This window comes from Molothrus aeneus, chromosome 14 (genome assembly GCF_037042795.1).
Source record: "Molothrus aeneus isolate 106 chromosome 14, BPBGC_Maene_1.0, whole genome shotgun sequence".
Classification (NCBI taxonomy): domain Eukaryota; kingdom Metazoa; phylum Chordata; class Aves; order Passeriformes; family Icteridae; genus Molothrus; species Molothrus aeneus.
Window position 1 is genome coordinate 2,911,278 of NC_089659.1, and position 27,126 is coordinate 2,938,403.

The 27,126-nt window shown below is 47.8% G+C and overlaps 1 protein-coding gene across 1 annotated transcript in view; it reads left to right on the forward strand.

The window, feature by feature from the left end:
* Positions 1-10,143: 10,143 nt before the first annotated feature.
* The window catches only part of TRPC5 (transient receptor potential cation channel subfamily C member 5), a 108,348-nt gene continuing 91,365 nt past the window's right edge, over positions 10,144-27,126 (forward strand). Inside the window, exon 1 of the mRNA XM_066559270.1 lies at positions 10,144-10,251. The gene's annotated coding sequence lies outside the window, so the exon portion shown is untranslated. The remainder of the gene's footprint in view (positions 10,252-27,126) is intronic.

Genomic DNA, 27,126 nt, shown 5'->3' on the forward strand with positions numbered 1-27,126 from the left:
GAACCTTCCTATACTCACCTGAGCATCCTGTACTCAGCACTTCCCTGCACTCTCCTGAGCATCCCAGTGATCTGAGCCCTGTGCCTCTGTCTTTGTGCAGTGAAACCTGTGCCCAGGGATGGATCAGGTGCAGTCAGAGGTGGCCCAGAATTTCCCATGCACCTGAAGTGGCCTTTGGCACTTGGCCAGGAATGGTGGCCATCCCTTTATGGTGCTGAAGGGATGGATTTACCAACAGAGTTTGTGAGCTCACATTTCCAGCATTCAGCATCTGTTGTCACTAAGGGACACCCAGCAAAGAGCAGCCACAAAAATGCTGGCAGAAGCAGCAGCCTTGGCTGTGGATGTGTGAGGAGGCATCTCCTGGCCTCTGCCACAGGAAGGTCAGGCTCTGCTGGCTCAGGGCCCTGCCCTGGGCACTGCCTCAGATCTGCCACCAACAAATGGGTGTGGAGAAATGAGCTCCAGCCCATTCCCTGCTGACAAAATCACCTCAGCACAGACAGAGTCTCGTTTTGAGAGCAGTGAGGGGAGGATTTGCTACTAGAGAGCAAGGAGGATGTTGGAGCACCACGTTATCACTGACTGCAGTTACACTTATGTTTAAAATCAGGGATTAAAACCTAACCACGGAGTCTACGAAGAGTAACAGATAAATTCAGCCCATGCTCTGCTTTAATTTTTTCAGATGAATGTTTCTTTTTATACCAAGCATATGGTGCACTAGATTTCAAGTCTCATTGATAAGGACTCTAATCTCTCTCGTGTCTTTATTATATTTTTCCATTTTCTGCTGAGTAGGAAAATGGCATTGGATGCCATCTGTCAGTATGATCACAGTGCAATTTGCAGAGGTTCCAGGCCAGGGTGGTGCTGGTGGCAGCTCACTTTTCTCCTCCAGTCTTGGGTTCTTATGGAACCAATATTGCCCCATTAAACAGTTCCTTCCTTAACATAAACTCGTTTATGCAGCATGCTAATGATAATAATGCAAATGAATCTGTCATCTTTTGTAGCTACTATCCCTAACCACCCTATTCATGAATATATGGTAATTAAGCTATTGCTGCAAATGTAACTGTGTCAGCACTACTAAATTAAGGGCTGTACTGTAAATAAAAATGGGGTCATAAAAAGGAAAGGAGGCAGTAAAATATATGGGTAGAAATACTAAAAGCAAAGTAGTAGAGGCTTTGCACAAGCAAAGGAAATTAATTTAAAGGCTCCTAGTAAAGGACCTGTTTGGATACCATGGTTTGAAATCGCAGATAGATGCTGATTCCTTACAAAAATAGCTCTTTTTATCTTGAAATGCAATTTTAAATCCCATGACACCTGCAGGTGTGTAATTAAATCAATAAAGGATCATTAGTGTATTACCCCTCTACTGTGTCTCCATCCCTGAGCTCATTAATAACTGTGGAAGGTGTGACAACATGACTGAATGGACTCCTTTTGGAAAAGTTTGCCACAGGAAAGTAAGAGGTTACTATTGCCAAAGAATAATTTGTAGTCTGGACCATGCAAAGTCATGAGTTTTTTTACTTGATAAACTCAGTCCCCAGTGCAGCCAGTTTTAAAAGCCAAGCAGAATTATTCCCAGAATCATATTTCCATTAAATTGGAGAGAAAATGGATATTTGTAGCAGAAACAATTTTGTTACAGAAATGTAAATCATGAGAAACACCACTGAAATCAATAATTTGCTCAGGTTCAATGCATAAATTATATCAGAGTCTGGCTGAAGTGGGTGAGAACTGCAGGGGCACACCAGGCTTACTGATGGGACCTGGACAATGCTGCTTCAGTAGGAGAGACTTGAGGGTTGAAGAGATGAAAAGAAAAAATCCTGAATTAAAACAGATGTCCTTGCTGAGAGGGAGAGAGAAAAGATGGGAATGATTCAGTTTGGGGAGGTGAAACAGACTCACAGAAAGAAGGATGGACACTCATGGACATTTATTGCATATTCTGCATTTGCAGACTTCTCCTGAGCCCCTGATTTTCATGGCACATAAATCCCAAGAGCACAGTGCTCAAAACTGCAGGACCCTGCACACAAAGAAAGCCACAGCCTGTAATTAGCCTGGGAGATGCATAGAGGATAAACAGCCCTGAAGATGGCACACAGGGAGATTTATCTGTAAAGTGAGAGTTTTCCCCACCAAGTCAGATAGAAGAAGTTTATCTTTCTCTGAGGGATCTAATCCCTTCTGCTCCAGCACAGAAGCTGATTGCCAGCAGAGATTGGGAGATTTTCTCCAGGTTGTTTATTCCCCTTGCATCTACAATGTGATTTTCTGCCTTTTTTTCTCTAGCTCAGCCAGAACAGAGCCATGAGAAGGATAGGGCACAGGATTTGATGTCCCCAATATGCAAATCCTAATTGAATACAGATGAGTGTAGGCTGCATCTATTTGCAGCACAAAATACATATATATATATATATATATATATATATATATATATATATATATATATATATATATATATATATATATATAAAAACATAAAAAAATATGTATAAATGATATTGGGACAGGCACAGTACAGAGCTATGTGGTTCCACAGCATTTTCAGGTACTGTCTGGGAAGTTCTGGCTGAACTCTCCAATGCACATCACCTGGCAGCCAGCCCCCCCATCAGATCCACTTTAAAAATACCTTTGCTCTGGCAGTGCTGAGCATCTGAAGCCAGCTGGATTTTGCAATGACCCCCCTATTTCTGAAGCACTGGGCACAGACCATGCAGTACAGAAGGGATCCCCTTCCTTCTTGGCATTTCAAGCACTTTGCACCCCAAATCCCCACTGCTGTCCTGCCTCTGTTGTCTCTCCTGGGCTCACCTGGGGCTGGGGATGGACAATGTGATGCTGGGGGAAATAAAAACTCTGCAGCTCTGCAGGTATAGCTGAGAGCAAACCCTCCTTGTTGCCCTCTCAGCATTTGCTTTTGCCCAGCTGGCATGGGGTGAAAGCAATGACTTAGCCACTACATTTCCAGCTCTATCTAGAGATTTCAGTTGTTTTTGTGAAATGCAGGGTGGCTCAGAGCTGCTGGGGAAAGGAAGTCTGTGAACCAAGGACTAAACACAGCAAAAATAATATCAGGCAGTGATGGAATGTAAAATAGTCCCAGTCACTTAATGCAAAGTAACCACATGCCCAGCTCCTGAGTAATTATAGATAGAATCACAGAACCATGGAATAGTTTGGGTTGGGAGGGACCTTAAAGCTCATCCAGTGCCACCCCTGCCATGGCAGGGTCACCTCCCACTGTCCCAGTCTGCTCCCAGCCCTGTCCAGCCTGGCCTTGGGCACTGCCAGGGATCCAGGGGCAGCCACAGCTGCTCTGGGAAACCTCTGCCAGTGCCTGCCCACCCTCACAGTTGAAGAATTTCTTTCTAATACCCCAAATTCTCTTTTAAAATGAGTTAATATTTGCACACTAAGGAAAAGGCCAGGTTTGAAGACAGATATCCAGGACAAGAAAGCATAAAGGAGACACTTCAAAGGGATTTGTCCTAAAGGCTAAAATTAGAGGTGAATTGTGGGAAGATAGGAATTACTCTTTTGGTCTCATACAAATAGTCTCACTTTGCTGAGTGCTCCTGGGTGCCAAGCAGTTCCCTGGCACTGTGTGCCATTACACCCTGCTCCTCCAGGAGATTTATTGCCAGGTCAAGGTCTTTGCTTCTTTTCTGACAAGTCCAGCATGTACCAAACCCACGTGTGTGTCTGTGGGGGAAATTGCTGGGACGTTTCTGAGCACTCCCACTGGGTGCAGGCATCCCTTAATTCCTGCTGTCACAATGTTCCTTCCATCCTGCAATGGATCACAGTCATGGAATCAGCAAGGCTGGAGAAGATCTCCAAGATCAGGGAGTCCAACCATTAAACCAGCACCATGTTCACCACTAAACCATGTCCCCAAGTGCCACATCCACACACCTTGTGAACGCTTTCAGGGATGGTGAGCAGACACATCACCCTCTGTGATGCACATGGGGCACTCCCAGAAGGAGCAAACAGCAGGAATGAGCAGGGGTCTATTGAGGAGCCCTGTGCCTGTCCCCTGCTGGCCCCTGCAGGAGCCAGCCCTTGTGAGATGCTGCAGCTCAGAGTCAGCCCTGCCAGGAATCCCCCAGCTTGGTGTGGGCAGCCAGCCAGCCCAGGGTGTGTCCTCTGCAGGAGGAAGGCAGAGATGTGGGTGCTCTGTTAGCAAAAGGGGAAAGGACCTGACAAGGAAAGGGAGACAAATCCCTTGGGCAACGGGGCTGGAGCACCAGGAGCAGGGGGAAAAAATGTCCAGACACCACTGAGAAAGTGGTGGTGACAAAATCAGTTCTCTGCTGACAGGATGGTGCTGGAGAGAGCCAAGAGAAGGGCAACAGAGCTGGGGAAGGGTCTGGGGAGTCAGTCCTATGAGGAGCAGCTGAGGAGGGCTCAGCCTGGAGAAAAAGGGGATCAGGGGGGACCTTGTGGCTCTGCACAACTCCTGCCAGGAGGGGACAGCTGGGGTGAGGTCAGGCTCTGCTCCCAATTAACAAACAACAGGACAAGAGGAAATGGCCTTAAGTTGCATCAGGAGAGGTTTAGATTGGATATCATTATTATTATTGCCTTTCTCCAGGCAGCACTGACAGAACCAGAGGACACAGCCTCGAGCTGCACCAAGGGAAATACAGGGTGGATATGAGGAAGAAGTTTTTTACAGAAAGGGGATAAAGTTCTGGCATGGCTGCCCAGGGAGGTGGTGGAGTCCCCATGCCTGGGTGTGTTTAACAAAGCCTGGATGTGGCACTGGGTGCCAGGGTTGAGTTGAGGGGTTGGGGCTGGGGTGGACTTGATGATCTTTAAGTTCTCTTCCAACCTGGTGAATTCTGTGAATTATGAAAAATTCCTTCATCAAAAGGGTGGTCAAGCACTGGAACAGGCAGACCAGGGAAGTGCTGGAATCACCATCCCTGAAAGAGTTCACAAGGTGTGTGGATGTGGCACTTGGGGACATGGTTTAGTGGTGAACATGGTGCTGGTTTAATGGTTGGACTCCCTGATCTTGGAGATCTTCTCCAGCCTTGCTGATTCCATGACTCTGTGATCCATTGCAGGATGGAAGGAACATTGTGACAGCAGGAATTAAACTCCTTTTCCTGTTCAGCTCAGTGGGAGCAGCAGGTGTAAGTCCTGGAGCCTGATCTTCCCCTGAGGTGAACGAGGCTCTGCCACTGTCATGGGCCAAGCTGTCCCCTCTGCCACCAGCAGTGCCTGGGGTGTTTGCTCAGTGTGTGCTCAGTGGAGCAAAAAAACCCAGAATCTAAAATAATGCTAATAATTCCAGAAAAAAATTAAAACTACTGAAGAGGAGGTGCAGAAATCTCCTGCTCATGTCTGCACCACCAGCTGTAGCTCCAAACATCTTGTCAAGCTCTATTTCATCAAGCTGCACCACTTCTTGCAAATCCAAGTGGAATGGCAGCCCTGCAGGGATTACCCTCTGCCCAGTTAGCAGCAAAAAGGTTCTGAAAAGAACCAGAAAGTTGAGAAGAAAAAGATTTTCAGTTTCCTACTTTAATTTCCATGTTCGGATGACCTGAAGTCATCTAAGGCAGCAATGATAAAAAAAAAAGAAAAAAAAAATCTGTGATATTTTCTTAAGGGATGGATTATTTTTAGCCATGGAGATTTAAAGTTCTCTCCAAGTTCCTGAACTTTCAGAACTTTTCTTCACTAAGGAGCTTGACAGCAAAGCAGGTTTTCTTTTTTCTCTTTTTCCCAAGTTTTCAACTGATCTAATTAAAATATGCAAAATCTGCCTTTCTGCACAATGAAGGAAAACACATTTTTTTCCAGTGAGATAAAAGGCATTTTTCCAGAGGCTTTTTTTCTGAGGATAACTGACTGCTCCCCTTTCCAATTTTAGGGCTCAGCAACTGTCCACTTTCTGGTAAAGAAATGGGAAAGAAATAATTTTGTCCATTTTACTTGTTACTGTTCTTGAGATTACAGGCACCAAACAGCTTTTGGGACACAAAATGGGTTGTCAGTGCCCCACTGGGCCTGATTCTGATTGACACCAGGCACTGCCAGAGCTTGGTGTGCATGGAAATCTGGTCCTTGATGGTTAATGGAGCTCAGGTTGCTCCAAAGGAATGAATTCCCAAATGGGATAGACCCATTATAGCCTTTGAAAAGGGAGTTTGGGTTGGTATGGTGTTTCAAAAATGACACTGCTTTTTGTGGGATTTTTGGGGGTCTTTTGCATTGCTTTTTAAAGGACGTTTCCCTGCTACAACTTTGCCCTGTTCCCCTGCTCACACCCCTCAGAAAGGAAGGCTGCAGAAGCCCCTCCTATGTTTTCTCTACACAATAACCAGAGGCTTTTGCTTTAATTTTTTGTCTCACTAGAACTGTTCTCTGTAATCTGAACCTAAACTTGGCTGCTAAATGGACTCTCTCCTTGGGCTCAAGGCTGCTCCCTGGCAGTAAATTCAGCTCATCCCACTGGAGCAGGGACAAATGGATGTCATTTACAAAGCCAACTGCACCCACTCAGCACACACAGGCAGGGAGAGTGCAGTGAAACCCCTTGTCCAGGATTGCAAGATAATGTGTGTGTTCTATTTAAATCTGTCAGGGCTGGGCCAGTTATCTTGTGTTCTTGGGGCAGTTTTTTCTTTATCTCTCCCACAGCCACTCCTCCCTGCAGGAGATCTCTGCTGTCCATGGCCACTGAGTGTCCCTGCAGGGCTGATCCAATTCCAGCATCCCATGGGGAGATGCTGCGCCCAGGGGAGGAGCCAAGCATTCCTACCTGGATCCAATCTGAGCTTTGGGACAGCACAGCAGCCTTTGCCCAGGGCATTGCCAGAGGAGCAGCTTCTGCTGCCCTGCATTGCCAGAGGGAGCCCAGGCCCATCTCCAGCAGCCCTGGAGCTGCAGAGGAAAACTCCCCCCTTGTGCAGGATCCCTGCTCCAGCAGAGCCACAGCTGGCACTGCAGGAGGGCTGAGCCCCCATGGGATGGGGCTGTGCCACCCCCTGACACACAGGGGACAGGGACTGCTCTCACTCTGGCAGTTTGGGGTTGTTTTGTATTATTGCATTGTTTATGTTATTTTTAAAATTTTCTTCCCTACTAAAGAACTGTTATTCCTGCTCCCATATCTTTGCCTGAGAGCCTCTTAATTTCAAAATTACAACAATTCAGAGGGAAGGGATTTACATTTCCCATTTCAGGGGAGGCTCCTGCCTTCCTAAGCAGACACCTGGCTTTTCAAACCCAGACACCCCTGCAGCAGCCCCCCCCCATGTCCCAGCCCTTGGAACTCCAACCCAAATCCTAAAACACAGCTTGACTCAACCTGAACAGGGAGAAGATAATTTTGTGTTCTTGGACTGACACAAAACACAGGCAGGAGTTTTGAATAAATGATTTGCTGTGAATTATTTACTCAGCGCTGCTCAGAACCTCAGAGGACAGGGAGGGCAGCTCAACATTTGCACCATGAAATATTGAGTGGACTCCAGTGCTGTTTGCAGGGGAAGAAGAGTTTGTCCCAATGCTGTGACAGATTTAGGTGGTGCCTTTTTGACAGGGCTGCTGGTGGGCTCTGGAACTTTGAGCCATTGTCTGTGTCATGTTTTTGTGCCCCATTAAAGCTGTGGTTGCATTTCTCCTCATAGGTGGCTCTGTCACACACAAAGTGGTCCCTGTGCACAGGCTGTAGCAAGTCAACTCTTTCCTCAAGGGAAGCATGAGTGAGGTACAGCAAATTCAGAGGGCGAGTATGTATTATTCATCTTTTAACAATATCACAGCAAAATTTAGGGGAGTTTGGCAATGATTTTGATCATTAAAAGGGCAAGACATGGGTTTGATGTGTCTAAAAGGAAGTGCAAGAAAGGCTCATTGTGACAGTTATGGTGCTTACAAAGGAAAAGGAATTTAATGCTGTGATGTTGTGCCCATGACAGAGCCACATTTGCACCATAAAATACTGAGGACAGGGGACCAGGGGACAGAACTCCCTCGTGGGTGCGGTCCTGCCCATGTGGATGTGGCTGTGGGAATGTCCCAGTGTGACAGTGGAGGCAGGATCAGTGGGACCTCTCTCCTGGCTGGCTCCTTTCAGAGGGCAGCTCCTCTCTCCTGGCCTAAGGAAAGTCCTGCATTCAGCTCCAGGGGCAGAAAGGGGAGAAGGGAACCCCAGAGTAACTTGGTGGGGTCAGTGGGAAAGGGAAGGAGGAAAAGTTCCTTTGTCTGGCCATAGCAAGGTATCCTGGCCAGGAAAGAGGTGAAAGCTGGGATTCACTGGCTTCACTCTGTCTTTAAAGGAGTTAGGAGCCTTGATCAGTTGTCTGACAGATTTGGTACATCCATGAGACAAAGTGGAGATGTGGGCTCAGAGCCCTGAGATGGCTGCAGAGCTCAGGTCCAGGGCTGGTCCCTGGACAGGGTGTCACCCAGTGCTGTGCTGGCAGGTACTGGTGTCTCTGGGACACTCATGATCCAACCTCCCTGTGACAGGACCAGGCTGCTGGGGGCTCTGAGGGGTGTGAGGGAACCGTGAGTGGGTGGGTGGGTGTGTGTAGCTGTGGGTGTGTGGGTGCTGGGGTTTAAGCCCAGCCAACAAGTTCAATGCAGACCATTCACTCATACCCACTCCATAAATGGGATGGGGTGGAAGACTGGAAAGAAGGCAAAACCTGTGGGTTGAAATAAAAACAGCTTAATAAATAAAATAAAATACTATAATCATCATCATTGTCATCATCCAACTGTAATGAAAAGGGAGGTGACAAAAGAGGGACAGGAATAAGCTCTAAGAAGGTCAGTGCTGCACACACAGTCAGACATGTGCATTGCTGACAGATGTCCAGCCTGTCCCCCAGCAGTGACAGTGACCTGGCCAGCTCCCCCAGTTCCCACACTGGGCAGGACACTGTGGTGACTGTGGTGCCCCCTTGGCCAGCTCAGGCTGGCTGTCCTGGCTCCCTGTGCACCTGCCCACTGCACAGCCTTGGCTTGGGGTGAGCCCTGCTCAGCAGCACGGAGCTGTGAGCATCACCATCCTCACACTGAACCCAGCCCAGGGCCCTGCACCACATCCTGGGGGAGAATTCACTCTGTCCCCAACCCAAACAGTGTGGGTGTGAATGGGTGTGTATGTATGAGTGTGTGTTTGTGTGTGTGAGTGTGAGGGGCAGCTGTGCCCATGTGAGGGTGTGAATGGAGGAGGGATGTGGCTGAATGTGTGAGGTGCCCGTGCTTGAGTGGGGTGTGTAACGAGGGGTTGTGTGGGTGTGTAGGGTGTCTTGGGGTGTGTGTCTGTGTGTAGGGTGTGTGTCTGTGTGTAGGGTGTGCGGTGGGGTGTCAGTCGGTGTGCGGGGTGTGTGTAGTGTGTGTTACTGTGTGTAGGGTGTGTGTCTGTGCGGGATGTGTGTCTGTGTGTCTCGGTGTGCGGGGCGTGTGTCGCTGTGTGCGTGTGCAGGGCGGGTGTCTGTGTGCGGGGTGTGTGTGTGTGTGTGTCGGTGTGTAGGGTGTGTGGGGTGTGTGTAGCTGTGTAGGGTGTGCGGGGTGTGTGTGTGTGTGTGTGTGTGTCGGTGTGCGGGGTGTGTGTATCGCTGTTTGCGTGTGCAGGGCGGGTGTCTCTGTGTGCGGGGTGCGTGTCGCTGTGTAGGGTGTGTGTCTGTGTGTCTCAGTGTGCGGGGTTTGTGTGTCGCCGTGTGCGTGTGCGGGGCGGGTGTGTGTGCGGGGTGTGTGTGTCTGTGGGGTGTGTGTCGGTGTGCAGGGTGTGCGCGGTGTGTGTCTGTGTGCGGTGTGTGTCTCTGTGTCTCTGTGTGTGTGTCGCTGTGTGCGTGTGCGGGGCGGGTGTCTCCCGGCGAGGGGCGGCGTGTGCCCGTGAGCGGGTGCGGGGGGCGCGGCGTGTGCCCGGCCGCTCGGCTCGGCTCGGCTCGGCTCGGCTCGCCCGGGGCCCGGTGCCGCCAAGGGACGGGCGGAGGCGGCGGGGGCAGCGCGGGGAGCTCCCGGCGGGGTTTTCGGGAGGCGGCTCGCAGCCCTGCCCGCCGGGCTCGGAGCGATGCGGCGGCCGCCCTGCCCTGCCCGCCGGCGGCGCGGAGCCGCGGGGCCGCGGGCGGCGGCGTAGGGAGCGGGGCAGCGGGCAGCGGAATGGGGGCGCCCGGCGGATCGCGGAGCAGCCCCGGGCCCGCGGGCACCCCGGCGGGTACCGCCTGACGGAGCGGCGCGGAGGTGAGCGGGGACGGGGCAGCACCGGGCACGGGGCCGAGAGCTCCGCGGTCACTCTCGGAACTTGGAGCCCCGAGCCCTCGGGTGCCGGGCGCGGGTGGTCGGGGCCGCTCCGTGCCCGCATCCCCCGAAGCCACCGGCACCCGCCCGCCCCGGCGTGGAGCGCTGCTCCCGCTGAACTTAGCGGCGGTGGGGCCGGGAGGGATGCGGGACCGAGAGGGATGCGGGACCTGGAGGGATGCGGGACCGGGAGGGATGCGGGACCGAGGGGATGCGCGACTAAGAGGGATGCGGGACCGGGAGGGATGCAGGACCAAGAGGGATGTGGGATCGGGAGGGATGCGGGACCGGGAGGGATGCGAAGCCAGGGGGGATGCGGGACTGGACGGGATGCGGGACTGGACGGGATGCGTGGCCTCGCTCCCCCACGGGAGTTGCCGGCAGCACCGGGACTCGCATCCCGAAGGACGGTGCTGGATTTTGTCTGCCCTTGCCCTAAATGACAGCATGCACCGACAACCTGCACCCTCGCAGAGCGGGCTAAATGCCGGTTTGAATTGTCATTCCTTCGGGCAGCCCTTGACCTGGCTGTGAGTCATCTGGGTGACCCACGTGCCCTCAGCATGGGAAAGGTGACAGTGGTACCGGAGGGGTGTTCTCTGCTCTGATGCTTGCAGAAGAAAAATGCTTTTTTTATCGACCCCTCTTTGAACTACCAGGCATCTCACAGTTCATAGTGTATCAAATTCTGCAGGGAAAAAAAAAGAAGAAAAAAAGAAAAAAGGGCTGATTTTCAAGACTCTTCATAAGTTCATTTGTTTACTATGGAGCAGTGACTTCAGTGGTCTCTTTGGTATAAAAACATTCTGCTTGTGTGATATTTTTGGTGGCATTGACAACAGATTTGTTAGTCATGGTTATGAATATGGTAATGTGCGAGTCTCCCATTAAATTCTCCATGCTCTAAGGTAACATAGTTGAACAGTCACCTACCAAATCTTGCATCCTCGAGCAGCATCACTTTGAATTCCCAGTCTGTTTGACCACTTCTTCTTAACTTTTCCACTGTATTGTAAAAAATATTTGGTCCTCCTGCGGGTCAGATGTGAACCCTAAGTTTTTGTGCATCTCCGTGCAGGCGAGCTTATGTAATGCAGTGCCCTGTGCGGAATGCAGGAGGGGATCAAGGAGCACAGAATCTCCCGGGTGTGAAGGGACCCTCCGGGATCAAAGCTGGGAGGAAGGATTTTTGGGAAGAGCATTGTCTTTGTGGTCACGGTGCCTCTGTGTGTGTGCCTGTCCCCATGGAGAGCTGAGCAGGGTTTTTCTGTTCTGAGGACGTTCTCCCTGATCCTGGGCAAAGCTCTCAGGCTTCTTCGGTGTTGATTGCCTTCTCCTTAATGATGTCGTGTGTCACTGCTTCCCAGGGCTCCGTGGAGCTGCTCAGAAGCCCTTGAGAACACTTTTCAGCCAGGCAGGTACTGTGTAAATGCAAATTACTGTATTGCTGCTTTAAAAATGCTTTTCAGAAGTTAAAGCGGTATCTTTAGGCAGTTCATTGGAACTTGTAGCCAAATGCCTGCTCAGGGAGCTCCAAAGCAGACTAAAGGAGCTGGCATTTTGACTAATACTCCCTCCTAAAGAAATCTAGTGTTGTTTCTGGAGAAAAGGCAGAGAAGCACCCCCCATTTGGGTGTTATCAGATGTGTCACTCTTTGTTCTGGCCATGAGTATTCGCTCCCAGTTTCCCTGCATGTAACTTGGCAGTAATTATCAGCTGAAGAAATGCTTCAGCCCCGGACCCTTTAGTGGATGGAGACATGAATGTGCTTCCCCTGACCCCCACAGCCCTGGCCCTCTGCAAGCCCCTGCTCTCTGTGGTGGGGCTCTGCTCTTCCTCTGGTTGTACTTAATTCTCAGGTACAGTGGGGATCTATACACTGTCAGCTGGGTGCAAGACTTCCCAGGCAAGAACTATACCTCAGATACTGCTCCAGAGCACATTTCTAGAATTAAAAGTAAAGAAAAAGGTCGAGGTGCTGCTGGTTTTTGGTTTAGTTGTTTTTTCATTCTTGTAAAGCGGTGAAGAGAAACTAGATGGAAAAGGACTTGAGCTTGAGACTCACCTCTGATCAGTCTCAATATATCTTGTAAAGGCATAGAACATTAATAGAATTCCTTATTTTTATTACTGGACTTCTGAGAGAATGATTTCTGTTTTAATGTGCATCGCTTTCACTGTAGTGTATTGAAATTTCAGTGGTTTTGTAATGTGTTTTTTAAAAGGTGTTGTTACTTTTCCTAATCCCTTTCTGCTTTGGTAGAATCTCTGAATAGCTTCTAGGATTGCGTTAAAGGTAATGCAAAGCTCCAAATTCTTTGATCAGCTTTCTTTCTGCAAAGATTTATTTCAGGCAACCTTAAAAAAATCCTTAGAATGTCAATTCTGAGGTCTTTTCATGTTGTGGATTTAATAGACAAGGTACTGTCAGCTGAGCTATGAGTCTTGCTAAGAATATGATTACGTTGTTTTTTGAGAGATGTTCTTGAAAACATACCTTGGAGAAGAAAATTCACAATAGCTATGTGCAAATAATTTTTTTTTCCTACAACAGATGGAAGAGCAGTCAAGGGTGGCTAAAATTAGTTTGAAACAGAATAGATTATTCCTACAAGTACAGTAGTATAATTTGTACCAAATGAGCCAAATCCTACTAATTGTTACACTGTAACTGGTGTAAATATAGAGTAATTTATTTGCCTGAATTTTCTCCTTTAAGAAGAAATGCAGAACACAGGGGATTGTGAGGCTGTTGGATTTTGACATGCTTGCAAAAGTCAGTTTTTCCTGAAACCCAGTGGCAGAATATGGCCCCCTACTCTCATCTTGACAACAGCATAATATTCACTCCCTGAGACTCCAGTTCCAAATTTGCTGTAATGTGATTGTGGGTAGAGGGTTGCTGAATGACTCAGATGAATGTAGCTCAGAGTAAACAAACATGTAAATCATTTCTGGCTAGAGACAGAGAAAGGAAAACATGAGAAGAAAAAAGCCAACCTGCAGGATGAGACATTTATAAAGTCATGTTTAGCAAGGATCACCAAGTTCAGCACAGGGTGCAACCATCAAAAAACCTGAGCTCTGGAGTTGCCACGGTGTTTTATCTCTGGAAATGAGAGGCACCTGTGTGGAGTGAGTGCCTAAATGCAGGTTTTGCACAGAGCAGAGTTCTGCAGTTGCTCAGGCTGACAGCCTGGTACAAAGGTGGGCAGGTTCATCTCAGCACCTGCATCTGGCACTTTTCAGAGGCTGAGAGCTGGGAACCTGGTGTGCTGCCTGTCCCAGAGAGCCAGGGTGCTGCCAGGGATGGCTGTTCATCTCTACAGTGTCCAGTTTGGGGGAAAAAATTGTGCTGTATAAGCTAGCAAATGATTCCTGAAAGTTTCTGAGCAGGAAATCCTGGTGAGCAATGTGGAATTGGTATGAATAACTGCAGACCCAGTGTGGGTTCAGATTAAGAAGTACCAGAGCAGATAAGTGGCTTTTAAACAACTGTGGGTTTCTTAGCTAGACAAACACTAAATCAGAGCAAGGCAAAGGCTGCTCTCAGTTGATTTTCCTGCCAAGGGAGATGGCCAGTAAGCACAAATCACTGCAACAGAGCATCCTGCCAGCCAGCTCCTCTTGGATGGCCAGGCCCAGTGCAGCTAGGGCTCAAGGGAGGATGGAGCTGTCCCTGTGAGAGGGAGCTGCAGTGGCTGGAGAGCTGGGGCAGGGTTGTTGTTCCTTTCAGCTCTCTCAGCCATTCCGCTTCAGTGTGTTTTCAGGCTAAGTTAGGTTAAGTTCCCTCTTGGGGAAGCCAGAAATGTGCTGGCATCCAGAGTTGAAATGAGGAGAGCTGGGGCTGGTCCCCTCCTGCTGCTGCATGAGGATCAGTTCCCTGCAGCTCTGCCTCCCTGCTGGATAACCTGCCTCATGTTCTGGCTGCTTTTATCATCATGGTAGAGAGGCTGCTGTGTTGTTGTGTGCAGCTCTTCAACATAAAAGTTGTGCTCTTCCTGAGATTTGCTGCCTTGCAAAGCAGTGAGCAGTCCCTGAGTGAAGTGTGGCATGGCATCCTTGCAGTGTTTTCTGGGAGGTGGTGGCTGGGAAGGGGAGGAACTGCAGACACAAGGAGTATTTCTCTCTGCCTGTGAGTACCAGGTAGACTTGGGTCCTCATGTTCTCCATTTTTTATGTTCTTTAGAGCACATCAGATTTTATATGGTGTTGGTCACAGTGGCCATGATAGGGGACATGACCTAGGCAGCAGGATGGTTTGTGCTGATGGGAATGATGGGTGTTCCTGTTAGCTCATTAGACACATATTATTATTTATTCTCAGCTCAGTCTCTGGATTCAAGCCAGGAAGCTGCTTTGTCCTTATTCCCTTCTCCCTTCTCTCCCTCTCTCTCCCTCTTCACGTGCAGTGAACATGTTCCAGTGAGAACTGAAGCAATTTCCTGGTCCCTCTCACGTGTCCTGCATCCCTTTTTTCATCCTTAGAGAGCAATCTGATTCACTCTTTGGGAAAGACTGGCTTAAGCACCTGAATAGAGTCAGATAGGTTCCCTATCATGTCTGCTAATTAAATTGTAATGCTCATTACCACAGGATGCTGTGGAGGCCAAAAGCATAAGCAGGTTGAAAAACATGAGGTGAGTTCACAATGCACAGAGAGAGGACAGAAGGAGGAAGGTCTGGGTGTAACCTCTGGCTCCCTGGAATTTCCAGATGCAGGGGTAGTGCAGAAGGGCACCCAGACTGCTGCCCATCACCAGAGATGGCATCCTGGGATAGAAGGAGCATGGATTTAATCCATTCCTGTGTTCTCCCAGCTCTGACATGCACAGCTTCCTAAAACAGCAGTTCACTTTCTGCTCAGTAAAAATGAGAGGGAAGGATAGAGCCTATGGAATAGTGTTTATTGGGCATTTTGGCTCCAGAATGATAACCAGGGTAGAGATTTCAGCACGCTCTCACAGGTATTAATGGATTAACATAGGAAGCTGCAAGAATTTCATTGTGTGAAGCCTTACTGACAAAAGCAGTGAGAGGATGAAGCCATTTGGGGCTCAGGGCTCTTGCTGGGACCACAAGATGAAATAATTCCTGTCTCTCATTCACTCTTAGTGTCCTGTTCATTCTGGTTTGTGCTGCATTACGAAATGGAGGTGCTGATCTCCTTACTTAGCCTGGAGCTGCAGTTAATGGAAATCTCTGTATTATGTGTATTGGGGTACTTGAAAGTTTCCAGGTGGAAAGACCTCCAGGTTTATAAAATTGTCCTAATGCCCTAAAGTTGTTCATAAGAGGAATAAGGATTGCTAGGATGGCAGTGCCTTGTCACCCACTTCTCCTGTGAGGTCGAGTTGGAGGCAGGGATGTGGTCAGTGACTGAAGGGACAGGGGGCTCTGAGGGGGTCCCTGAGGAGCTGCTGGGAAGGCTGATTCAAAGAGAAGCATCTGCTGCACAACAGGGATTTTCTAACTGAAAAGAAGAGGTTATGTGGACAAAGGAAGTAAGATGTGATCTATGGAAGAGGGCAGGAGAGCACAAAGAATGTTTGAATAAAAAGATGCAAAGTCCCTGCAGGGGCTATAGTGAAAAGCCTTTTCCCAGATCTTTCTGTCCTGTGCAATACCATCAGGGGATCCTCATCTGGGAAGAGCAGACTGAGCCTCTGAAGAATCTTAAAAGTTTGCTTCTGCTGCAATATCTCATTTCTTCAGCAAGAAAACAAAGATGAACTTTCCTCTTGGGGGAGTCCATGGTGGACTTTCCTCTTGGGGGAGTCCATGAAGGCCAAACTGGAGCTGGCTGGGCCCAGTGGCTCCACAGGGGCTGCTGAAGGGACCAGGGCTGCCCCTGCCCAGACACAGCCCTGTGCTCCAGCAGCCTCCTGCTTCCTTGGCAGGGAGAGCAGCTCCTCTGAGGTCCTGGCTGGTCCCCCATGGCCAGCTTGGATGCACAGGAGGAAAGAGGTGCCAGATCCCTGTTCCAGACAGACTCTGAGTCCCTCCTCTGTGCCATGGATCTAAGGGGCACAAGCTGAACCCAGACTAAGGCAGGGAGATGCTGGGAAAAGGGCTCCAGGCTTCTCAGCTTTAAGGCCTAAACCAAGGTCTAAACTTCTGCCTTAAATTGCACATCTTTGGTTAAGCGCGGAGCTCCGCGTTTCTGGGCTGTTAGGGCAAATGTTCTGACATTTGTGGCTTTCTGTGGATCTTGAACTGATGCCAAGTTTGGAGTGGTGCTTTCCCAGCTCTCCTGACTTCTTCCCCAGCTGCAGGGTGTCCAGGAGCTCAGTGCTGGATCAGCCTGGGAGCTGGCAGAGGTTTGTTGTGGTCCTGCACAGCCGCGCCTGCGCACCCGGAGCAGCTCCGCTTGCACATTATCTCCTGCAGCTTTCCCTGCACCCTGTCTGTAACCTAATCAAACAGGCTGAGCAGCTGGTGAGTGGGAGCCTTGCCTGTCAAAGACAGGAGTAGGAATATCAGCAGTCAACAAGCCATCACTTCAGCTACTGGCACAAAATGGAATGGGGAAGGGTAGGCACCCCTCCCAAAATAAACCCATTGCTGTCCACAGGAGCCACATGAACCCCAGGCTGACTGAAATAGTTTGGGGAAAGACAGCATGAAGAGTGGCTTGACTGAAAAGAAATGCAGGATGCTGCAGTGGATGAAAGGGAGGTGTTTTGGAAGTGTTTTACGTGCAAGGGTCTCTGGATGATCTCCAGTCAAAAATTGTTCATCTGCACTGGCCATACACCTGTGGAGTGGGTCAGGGAACACAAAGATGAGCAGATCTTTCTGGATTATCCTCTGATTTTGACAAAGATTTGAATGTACTCATGAATGGAGCAAAACTTAAAATAGGTGGTTTTGTCCTACAAAAATCTTACAGATTCCTGGTATGTCGCTTCAGTCTTCAAGCATAACAGCCAGCAAGCTCCCAAAGTTTTTAATTATTTATGCAAAGAGGAGCATCTAGGGTATCCAAGAGCCTGGTAGTTAAATCTCTCAGCAGAGAGCTGGGGAAAGACAAGGGAAGGCTGGGATTCAGGCCACCAACACTGGTCTTTCTGTAGGGAATAAAGATCAGATTTGTAAGAGCTGTTAGCTCTGCCTGGTCCCTGCTCAGGGACATTCCCAGTCCAAGGCTGAGTTAAATTCTCAGAATTTCCAGTTCTTGCCAGGCTGAAGGGAATTGTGGCTCTAATCAGCCTCTTCTCTCTCACCAGTCCTGGGGCTGGCTAAGGGTTGAATTGTTGGTGAAAACTGAAGGGCCCTTCTATGAGCATGGGAGCAGCAATGGGAAATGAAAAAATTCCCACTGACTTGAGCAAGATTTAGATCTGGGCATGAAGAACAACGTTTTATTTCAGAAGTTCTCACTGTCCTCTGAAGGGTTTGTTTTCATTCTTTTTAGGGCACACTATGTGATACAACCAAAATTCTGGGTGAAGCATTTGGGGTGTAATGAAAGAGTGATGTTGCTGCCATGGCCTTCCTGTACATTTTGGGATTAATCTTTCTCTCCTCAAAAACCAGCTGCAGACAAGGCTTCCTCTCCTGTGTCACTGACCTGTGCAGAGCAGGCCAGTTCAGGACTGTTGTGTGGGTTTGCTTTTTTAGCATCAGAGCTGTTTTTTGCTGCTTCTGCATACAGACCAGAGGTTTGTGTGGAGCAGGGATATCTGACTTGTGCCAGTGACCTCTTCAGAAGCATCCTTCTGTCCCTCCCAGAATGGGGGCTGGCTCAGCCCAGGAGTTTGGGCAGGAGATCAGGCTCAGCCCTCTGGAAGCACAGAGTTAGAGATGGGAGGTAAAAGCTCTGTGTTGTTCTGTGCAGGCTGAAGTGAAGGGAGCTGAGGAGCTGCTGAGAGTCACAAAGGAGTGATTCCTGCAGTCCTGCTGCAGAGCCCCTCTCAGAGTCCTTTAATCTGGTTATTCTGCTTGGCTGAAGTCCTTTAACTGCCAAACTTGGAGCACTGAGGCCGTGAGAGGATGCTGTGCCTGATTGTTCCAACATTTAAACCAGGATATAACCACAAACACCTGTCCAGTCTCTGCTGTCAGGTTATTCACAGCAACAACACTGTTACATGGGTTTTTTTTTTCCTTCCTAATGACCATTTCAAACCCTTATCCAGGTTCTACAAATGGCTCTGGTGTTCCTGGATGTTTGGCCAAACATGCTTTTGCCAGCTCATAGATGGGACTCTCATTTTCAGTGATGCCTGTAGGAGATTTTGGGCAGCCACAGGATGTAGTTCTGTTTGATCCAGACACTGATGCTTGAGCCTGAGAGCCTTTTCAAATGCCCTCTGGTCATACTGGCAAGGTGAGAGCTGTTACACACATGAAGGGTGGGTTTTCCTGCCTTTCCAAGGGATCACCAGGCTTGAGTGGGAGCAGCTGGGGCATGCAGGGAGAGCATCCACACAGCACTGAGTCCTGGCCCAGAGCATGTTCCTGTGCTTAAATACTGAAGCATTGTGAAGAGAATGCAGAGTTGAAAAAAAGAAATAAAATTAGGCTTTCAGTTCTTGTTCACCTCTGGAAAATCTGAAGTATGTTAATGGCATTATTACTGTGCCCATACTGCAGCTTAAATCGGCTTTATGGATTGAGCCTCTTAGTGTGGAGTTAGGATAGATTAGCAGCATTTCCACCCATTTTACAGGCAAGGAGAGAGAAACACAGCAGCAAGATTGAGAAGCCCAAGCCAGGTTTCTTCCTTCCTTGAGGCTGTGCCACACAAAGCTGTCACTGAGTTCAGTTTATTAGCTCAGAAGCAAACGAGCAGTGTGCTGCTAAAATGTGGATACATGAGGGGCACCATCCTGCTGTGTGGATTTTGTGATGGATGGATTCCCATTTTATTCATCTTTTATAGTCTCAGCACACCGAATATGCCTTTGTGAGTACTAAATGGGGAATCAAGTCATAAAGAACTGAGACTGCAGATGTCAAAAGTGAAGAGTATGGGCAGTTCTTCAGTGGCAGTGAAGTCTTTTATAGGGAAGATCATTTATAAGTATAATGGGTAGCTGATATTGCTCAGAAGTACTGGTTTGTTTCCAAATTAACAAACACATAAGTAGATCTGCTCATGCCTCATTTAAATTCTTTCTTTATCTTGGTTTGGAACCAGAGGCCCAATCTAATGCTTTTCATCCAACACTCTTGTTTAATCCACGTGGATCAATTATCATTATCAAGAGCTGCTGCTGAAGAGAACGTCCTGCACCTGAAAAATGAACTCTGGAATCAGCCTCCTCAGACTGCAGGGCTTTCCTATCCCACATGGATCTCCTCAGTGCAGTGGAGATGCTGAGGCACAAGGGGTGTTTGAATACCAGGATTTTTGGTTGGAGCATCTCTGTTTTTGTAGATGCTTGGAGCATGACTGCACTTTGCATGAGTGCTTGAATCCCTGAGAACTGATGGATGCTGCAAAGTGATGGGCTGTTCCTGGTGGAAACCCAGTCATCTGCTGGCATTGGACCAGCCAGGATGTGTTTATAGCACTGCTGACAGTGCCTTTCATGTCTGGGCAGCTGAGGAGACCTTATAGGGCAGAAAAGCACAGCTTTAGTTCAGAGGAAATATTAAAAGCCAGCAGTGTGTGATTGTGGCAAGAGTGAATCCTGTTTGTGTTTGTTACAGCCCAGGAATGTTCCATGATCTGAGCATCTTCACTCTCCAGGGTAATGTCAGAACTGTCTTTGCAGAGCCCCCTCAATGTTTCCTGCTAGCCTACACCTGTTTCTGCACAGAGATGTACAAAGCACCAGGAGATTGGTCTGTTTTGGTCCATATTTCTGCTTTATTGGGTTCTAAAGCTCCCCCTAAGGCAGCACACACCCAAACCCAGCACAGCACCGGTGATGCATGGATAGAGACATACTCCTCATTGTTCTTTTCCTATTTTTTGGGTGCTGAGGAGGGCAGATAAAGCCCAAAAGGGAGAGTGACAATAGATTTAACTCAAAGCTTAGCAGGCTTTGGGGCTGAGCAGTGAAGTTGTTCAGTGGCAGCGTGTGGCAGACCACGTTGGTGGGACATGAAATGGGCAGCAGTGCACAGAGGTGCTTTGATGTGCTCCCAAAGCTTTGCAACACCTTCCCTGCTGAGCTGGATGAGAATTTTAGTTTGGAGAGTTTAGTCAATGGCATCACAAGTGCAAAGAAGCAGGAAGGAGTCCAGGATAGTGACTTCTCTTTTCAGTTTTAGCTGTGCAATTAGGAGTTATGTCACTGGAGCCTGCAAGACAAGTGGATCTGCATAGGCAGAGTGAAATCCAGAGTGCACAAAATGCATTTGAAACAATTTGGCTCTGCTCTGGCTGAAGCAAAGGGAAGGAAGAGCATAGTTAATTAATAACTAACACTAGGAAAGAAAATAGGCAAGGAAGTTAAAAGTCTGGATTGGTCTAAGTGCTTTTATGCTCCAAGATAACATATAAATATATACAGATTTAATTAGGAGAGGGTTATTTGAAATCTCAAAGCCAACTATCAGCCTCTCACTTTCTCACAATATTTTGTTACAGCCTACTATAAAAAAGACAGTTAATTAAAACAGATTTATTCATCTAATCATGCAGGTGTTACAATGAGACAGTGTTTCCAGAACCTGAGTATTTTTGTTCAATTTAATGGAAAGTAATAATATCATGTAGGAGGTGTCTCTAAGAGGCAATATTCATCCCTCCTGCCTTTGGTGTGTTCAGTGCCTCTGCCCTGAGCCCAGCAGGCTGCAAACACTCCCTGAGACGTTGTCCTGACTCCAGGTGTGAGCAGGGAGCATTTCCCTGTGCTTGTGTCACTTGCAGTTGCTGATGTCGCTCCGGCTGTGCCCTGAGGATTTGCAGCTGATGCTAATGCAATCCATGAAGTGGAGTCACCTTGAGTTTGCATTCATCAGCTTCTGCAGGCACAGACCTGCTGCTGCACTGCAACAGAGGTGTCCCTGCTGCTCTGAGCCAGCCAGGACAGATCTGGGAGCTGCAAGGCTCCCTGCTTGGTGCTGTGGCCAACACTGCACAAACCAGGGTGGGCAATGGGGTTTCCCCCAGGGAGGGGTGGGTGTGTGTCTGTCTGTGTGTCTGTTGAAGTGGTGTGGGGGTACACTTGTGGGTTTCTCTGGGTCTGGATTGAAGGCACTGGAGATGGTAGTTCATGTTTGGACTCAGGTGTTTATTGTTTCTTATCAGTAAAACTGATCGTCTCACAACCATGAGCTTGGCAGCTTTTCATTAGAAGGCACAAAATGGCCAACTATCTCTTGTTACAAGGTCTTTTAAGACTAAACCATCCAATTAAGAACTGACACCTGGATTATTTTCCCTTTTAATCCAATAACTGATCCCAAAGACCCCACAATGGGCACTTTTCTGCCCAATTACAAAATGCCACCCAAACCCATGAAGTAGAAGGAAGAAGAAGCATAAGGAAGAAACCCAGGACAACACCCTGTGCCCTCCATCTTGCTTCCATCCACAACACACTGAAAACCCCAAACCCTCAATTTCTCACCAAGTGATACACCTACACTGCTCTCTATAATCTATTGCACACTTTTGTGGATTCCAGTCTATCTTGAAGTCTGGGAAACTTTCTCCATGAGTGAGGGTCAAAGTCAGTGCTGCCCTGGGGGTCAGGGCACCCCAGAGCAGGCAGAGAAATATTCCCAGTGCCCTGGATTTGCACAAAGTGGTGTCACCTTTGCCCAGCTTTAAGGAGCACATTTTTGAGTTATGAACTGAACTCTTTGAGGCAGTTTCCCCTCCCTCCTGTAGCAGTGTTGCTGTGTGTTTGTGAACAGATCAGACTGTGGGATCTTTGGCACAAGGGCAACTGTCACCGTGGCATTTTCTGAAAAATCCCTTCGCCAGGATTTCTTCTCCTGGGAAGTTGAGAAGCCTCAGAGAAAAAATGTAAATAATAATGATCTGATTCCCTTCTCCTGTGTTTGGCTGCTTTGGAATGTGGTCTGGACATAGTTTACCAACAGGTGCATGTTTGATTGGTTTCATGTGAATTGTTTTTACTTAATGAGCAATCACCATCAGGTGTGCTGGACTCTGAGGAGTCAGTCATGAGTTTTTATTATTCATTCTTGTTCTGTCTGTATTCTCTTTCTTTAGTAAAGTTTTAGTATAGCATGATATGATTAATATAATATAATATAATATAATATAATATAATATAATATAATATAATATAATATAATATAATATAATATAATATAATATAATATAAATCAGCCTTCTGAGAATATGGAGTCAGATTCACATCTCTCCCCTCGTCCTGGGGACCCCTCACAAACTCAACAGGCAGCATCCCCGGAGCTGTCACTGCCCTTTGTTTTCTTCTGTAGAAAGTTGAAGTCCAGAAAGAAATTTGGGAAACATACGGGCAGCATTTGATTTTTTTTTTTCTCACCTGAAACGTCAGCCAAGTGACATTTGTTGTCAAACACAGTGTGACAGCCTGGACTATCCTGCCAAGGGTTTGCAAGGAGCCTCAGGAGCTCTCCTGAAATACAGGGAATTCTTGGAGGAGTCCAGCTTCTTTCACCCAGGCCCCTCACTCCTGTAGCTCTCCTGGAAGGTGATCCATGGTTTCCTGGCGAGGTCAGCAGGGATTTGGGACTGGCAGGATGATTTGCTGAGCAGGTGTTTGGGTTCAGAGAAGATCTCACTTACAAGTGGGACACTGTTTGCTTCACCTGACCCAGCAGATTCACAGTGAGTTTGAGTGCTGCTGTCATTAAAAGCACCACAGAAAACTCAAAGTATGAATAAAGGGAAACTGGCTAATAATCATTATATAAAAAAAAAAAAATCCCACCAAAAGCAGTTTTGAGGTGCAGAATATACCCTTAGCAAAAGATCTTACTTAGGAAAATAAATCATCCATGACTGAGCGAGGGTGGACTGCTCTGAGACACCTCAGGGATGAAGTAAAATCGAGAGTACCAGCAGGAAAAATAAAGATTTGAATAGAGAAGCATCTGCAACTTGGAATCCTTCCAAATTGCACACTGTGAATAAATAGCTCTTGGAGCTTCAAGGTCTGGCCTTGGGGATGGGACAAGGACTGCAGTGCCATCCTCCCATGGAGGAGACAGGCAGGACTGAGGGGGCAAATTCAGCAGCGCCTGGTGCAGGGGGGGATGCCCAGCAGCTGCCAGGCTCAGCAGCAAGCAGCACCTTTAATTATTTTAAGGTAAAGCTTGGAGCAAAAGCAGGGCAGAGGGAAGAGCTGTAGTCACCATGATCATATGGGTAGGGCCCATATGGCTTCTGGCCCTCTTCTTCCTCATCGTGGAAATCCAGGGGAAACCAGGGGGGAAAAAAAGCAAATTTGTCCATTCAAGTAACAGTTTACTAACAAACACAAAATGCTTGGATTTGTCCATAGGTGTGTGGAACCTTTGCTTCTTTTTGCCAAGGTTGGGATTAAATGCACAAGACTTTTTTTTTTGGTTGGGACTCAGATGTTTATTAGTTCTTCTCTCTGTTATACTCTCACAAACCATGAGTTCTACAGCGCTTCACTCTAACTACAAATGGAGCCCCATCTCTCTCTCTACAAGGCCTTTTAAGGATAAACTGCCCAATTAAGAAATGACACCTAAATTATTTTTACTTTTAACCCAATAACCAACCACCTGTGGCTGCAATGTGGACTTTTTTATCCAATTACACAAAACCACCCAAACCCATGGAGAAGAAGGTGAAGAAGAAGAACCAGCCTCAACTCTAAAACCTCCATCTTGCTTTATATCTATTACTGTATTCTAAACCCTTAAACTCTAAGTTTTCCACCCTGTGATCTCACACACTTCTATTGAAACTCCACACCCACAATCCCAGGTCTGTCATTCCATATTGGAAGTTTCTCCACAGCCTCAGGTCAATGCAGTGTTCTCTTGGGGCTCAATGCCTGGCAGCACAGAAAATCCAAAGTTTGCAGCATCCAGGGTTCCAACACAAAGGAGACCCTTACTAAGCTGGCATGGAAAGAGTTAATTGCAGGAGACTCTGTCTTCTAGGAGAAATTCCTCAGTGCACAGGGATTGAGCTGAGACATTTAAGAGCTGCACCAGTTCTCTCTCCAGCTGGACAAAAGACGAGTTCCTTGCCCTGTGGGATGAGCAGTGGCAGGAGCATCCCTGGCTCACTGTGGGGAGAAGGAAAATACTTGTGCTCACATATAGAGCCAAATAGGTGAACAGCTGCCTCAGCACTGTGTCAAATCAGGGCATGGCTGGTGTCTGTAGTTTTCCATGCTTGCCTGGGTGAAAGCTGGGGAGGATGTGGCTGTTGGGCTCTGTTCTGCAGGGCCTGGCTGCAGGAGCTGCCCAGGAGAGCAATGTTTGTGCTCCCCAGAGGTGCTTGCACCTGGTAAAATCCACTCCTCCGTGTTTTGATCAGAAATCAGGAAAGGTGGACCTGAGCTACAGTTCTGGGGGTGTCTTGGTTTGAAAAGCCAGGTGTCTGCTAAGGAAGGCAGGACCCTCCCCTGAAATGGGAAATGTAAACCCCCTCCCTCTGAATTATTATGATTTTGAAATTAAAAGGCTCTTAGGCAAAGATATGGGAGCAGGAATAACAGTTCTTTAGTAGGGAAAATTAAAGTACAAATGCAATAGTACAAACAAAAAAAACCCAAAAAACCAACAAAGCACTGCCAGAGTGAGAGCAGTCCCTGTCCCCTGTGTGTCAGGGGGTGGCACAGCCCCATCCCATGGGGGCTCAGCCCTCCTGCAGTGCCAGCTGTGGCTCTGCTGGAGCAGGGATCCTGCACAAGGGGGGAGTTTTCCTCTGCAGCTCCAGGGCTGCTGGAGATGGGCCTGGGCTCCCTCTGGCCATGCAGGGCAGCAGAAGCTGCTCCTCTGGCAATGCACTGGGCCAAGGCTGCTGTGCTGTCCCAAACCTCAGATTGGATCCAGGTAGGAATGCTTGGCTCCTGCCCTGGGCGCAGCATCTCCCCATGGGATGCTGGAATTGGATCAGCCCTGCAGGGACACTCAGTGGCCATGGACAGCAGAGATCTCCTGCAGAGAGGAGTGGCTGGGGGAGAGATAAAGAAAAAACTGCCCCAAGAACAGTAGAGAATTGCCCACCTTTAGAAGATGACAATAGAATACACAGCCCCAGCTAAATCTTTCAGCCTAAGACAGGGAGGAAGGAGTCAGACCTGGGCCAAAGGTAGCTGAAGAAAACAAAGAGAAAATTTGGCCTAATGCATTTGAGACAGAATTGAAAAGAGGTCATCACTTAGAAAACAAAGGGCAAGGTTTCCTGCTGGAGAAGACAGGAAAGTTGGTGCTGAATTTGGCTTCCCACTGGAGAGCTGAGCTGGCAAAGGTAATTAATGAGCAGGGGATGGAAATCTCACAGAAACAGGCTGAGGAAGCTGAGGAGATTTAGACAGGCTGCAAATACTGTAATACTAAGCAAAAATCAGGTCCCTCATGGTACTTCAGAACACAGGACCCAGGGAATATAACCTCAGTGCTTTGAGAAGAATTCGGCCTTACTTCATCAGAGGAAAAAATTAGTTCTGGTTTGGTTTTTTCCATGCATATAGAGGTAACTAGCTACTAAAGACAAACCCATTTCTGTAGTACAGTTACAGAAAGAGACCTGAAAAATTAAGTTTTGAGGAAATTGTGAACCTGAATACTTTTGGTGAATCCAAATTAAGTCCTGTATGTAATTAAGCTAGCAGGAATGCAGGGCAATCCTGAAGAGTCAAAGAATTAATTTTAGATTTGTAACAGAAGCAAGATCAGACTCAGTATTTTAATCAATCATGCAGTCTGTCTAGGAACAGCTCAGGATTTGAGGAACATCCCAATTTTCCCTTGTGATGATGCATGTAACATGTCTTCCATGGATATTATTTCTGCAGTAATTTTTGCTGTTCTTCTATGAAAACTAGATTGTGGGTAATAAAATGTAATGGACAATGTTCAAGAATGCTAACAGCTAATTACATGAACAAGGAAATGTGTAAAACTAACCATGGAGCTTGAAATTATGGAGCTGTACATGCTCATTATGCCAATGTCCATTGAAAGAGTAAGGGAAAAAATCCCAAGGTCTTCATTCATTATCTCTGCCAGTTGCTTGTTATACAAGCTGGGTTTAGCCCTTTGTATCTGTTTTTTAATCAGACACTTTATCTGCTTTTCTGTATCTGGAAAGAAGAGTGCTGACATTGAAGAGGAGTGCTGTGCAGTGAAATTTATTGGAAATAGGAAGATGCAAAAATTGAATTCTAGGAACAGAACAGATTCCTGTCACAGCAACTGAGAGCAGGTTGTGCTTGCTTGCAGGCACCAGTGGTGCCACACACCCTGAAACCAGATGAGAGGAGCAAACAGAAGCACAGCTGTGAAAAGCTGCTTGCCCAGAAGGGCAATGGATCAGTCCCCAGTGCCTGGGATGTGGGATGGATCAAATGCTGCTGCTGAGTCCCAGTGAGAGTCCTGAGTACTTTTCAGCCCCAGAGAAGCTCTCAGGGATTGTAAATCAAAGATGACTCGGACAAAGGGTAGAGAGAATGATGCATCTGACTCCATCATCAGAAGGCAAATGAATTACTTTATTATCCTATACTGTGTGCATTGTATCTAAACTGAATCTGCCCTGCACTCACTCTTGCTCACAACTGCACAGAACTGCCCTCATCTCTGATTGTCTCATGACTGTCCTGTGACAGTCCAACACACACACACCCACACCCACACCCACACCCACACACACACACACACACACACACACACACCTGGCCCTGATAGGCCAA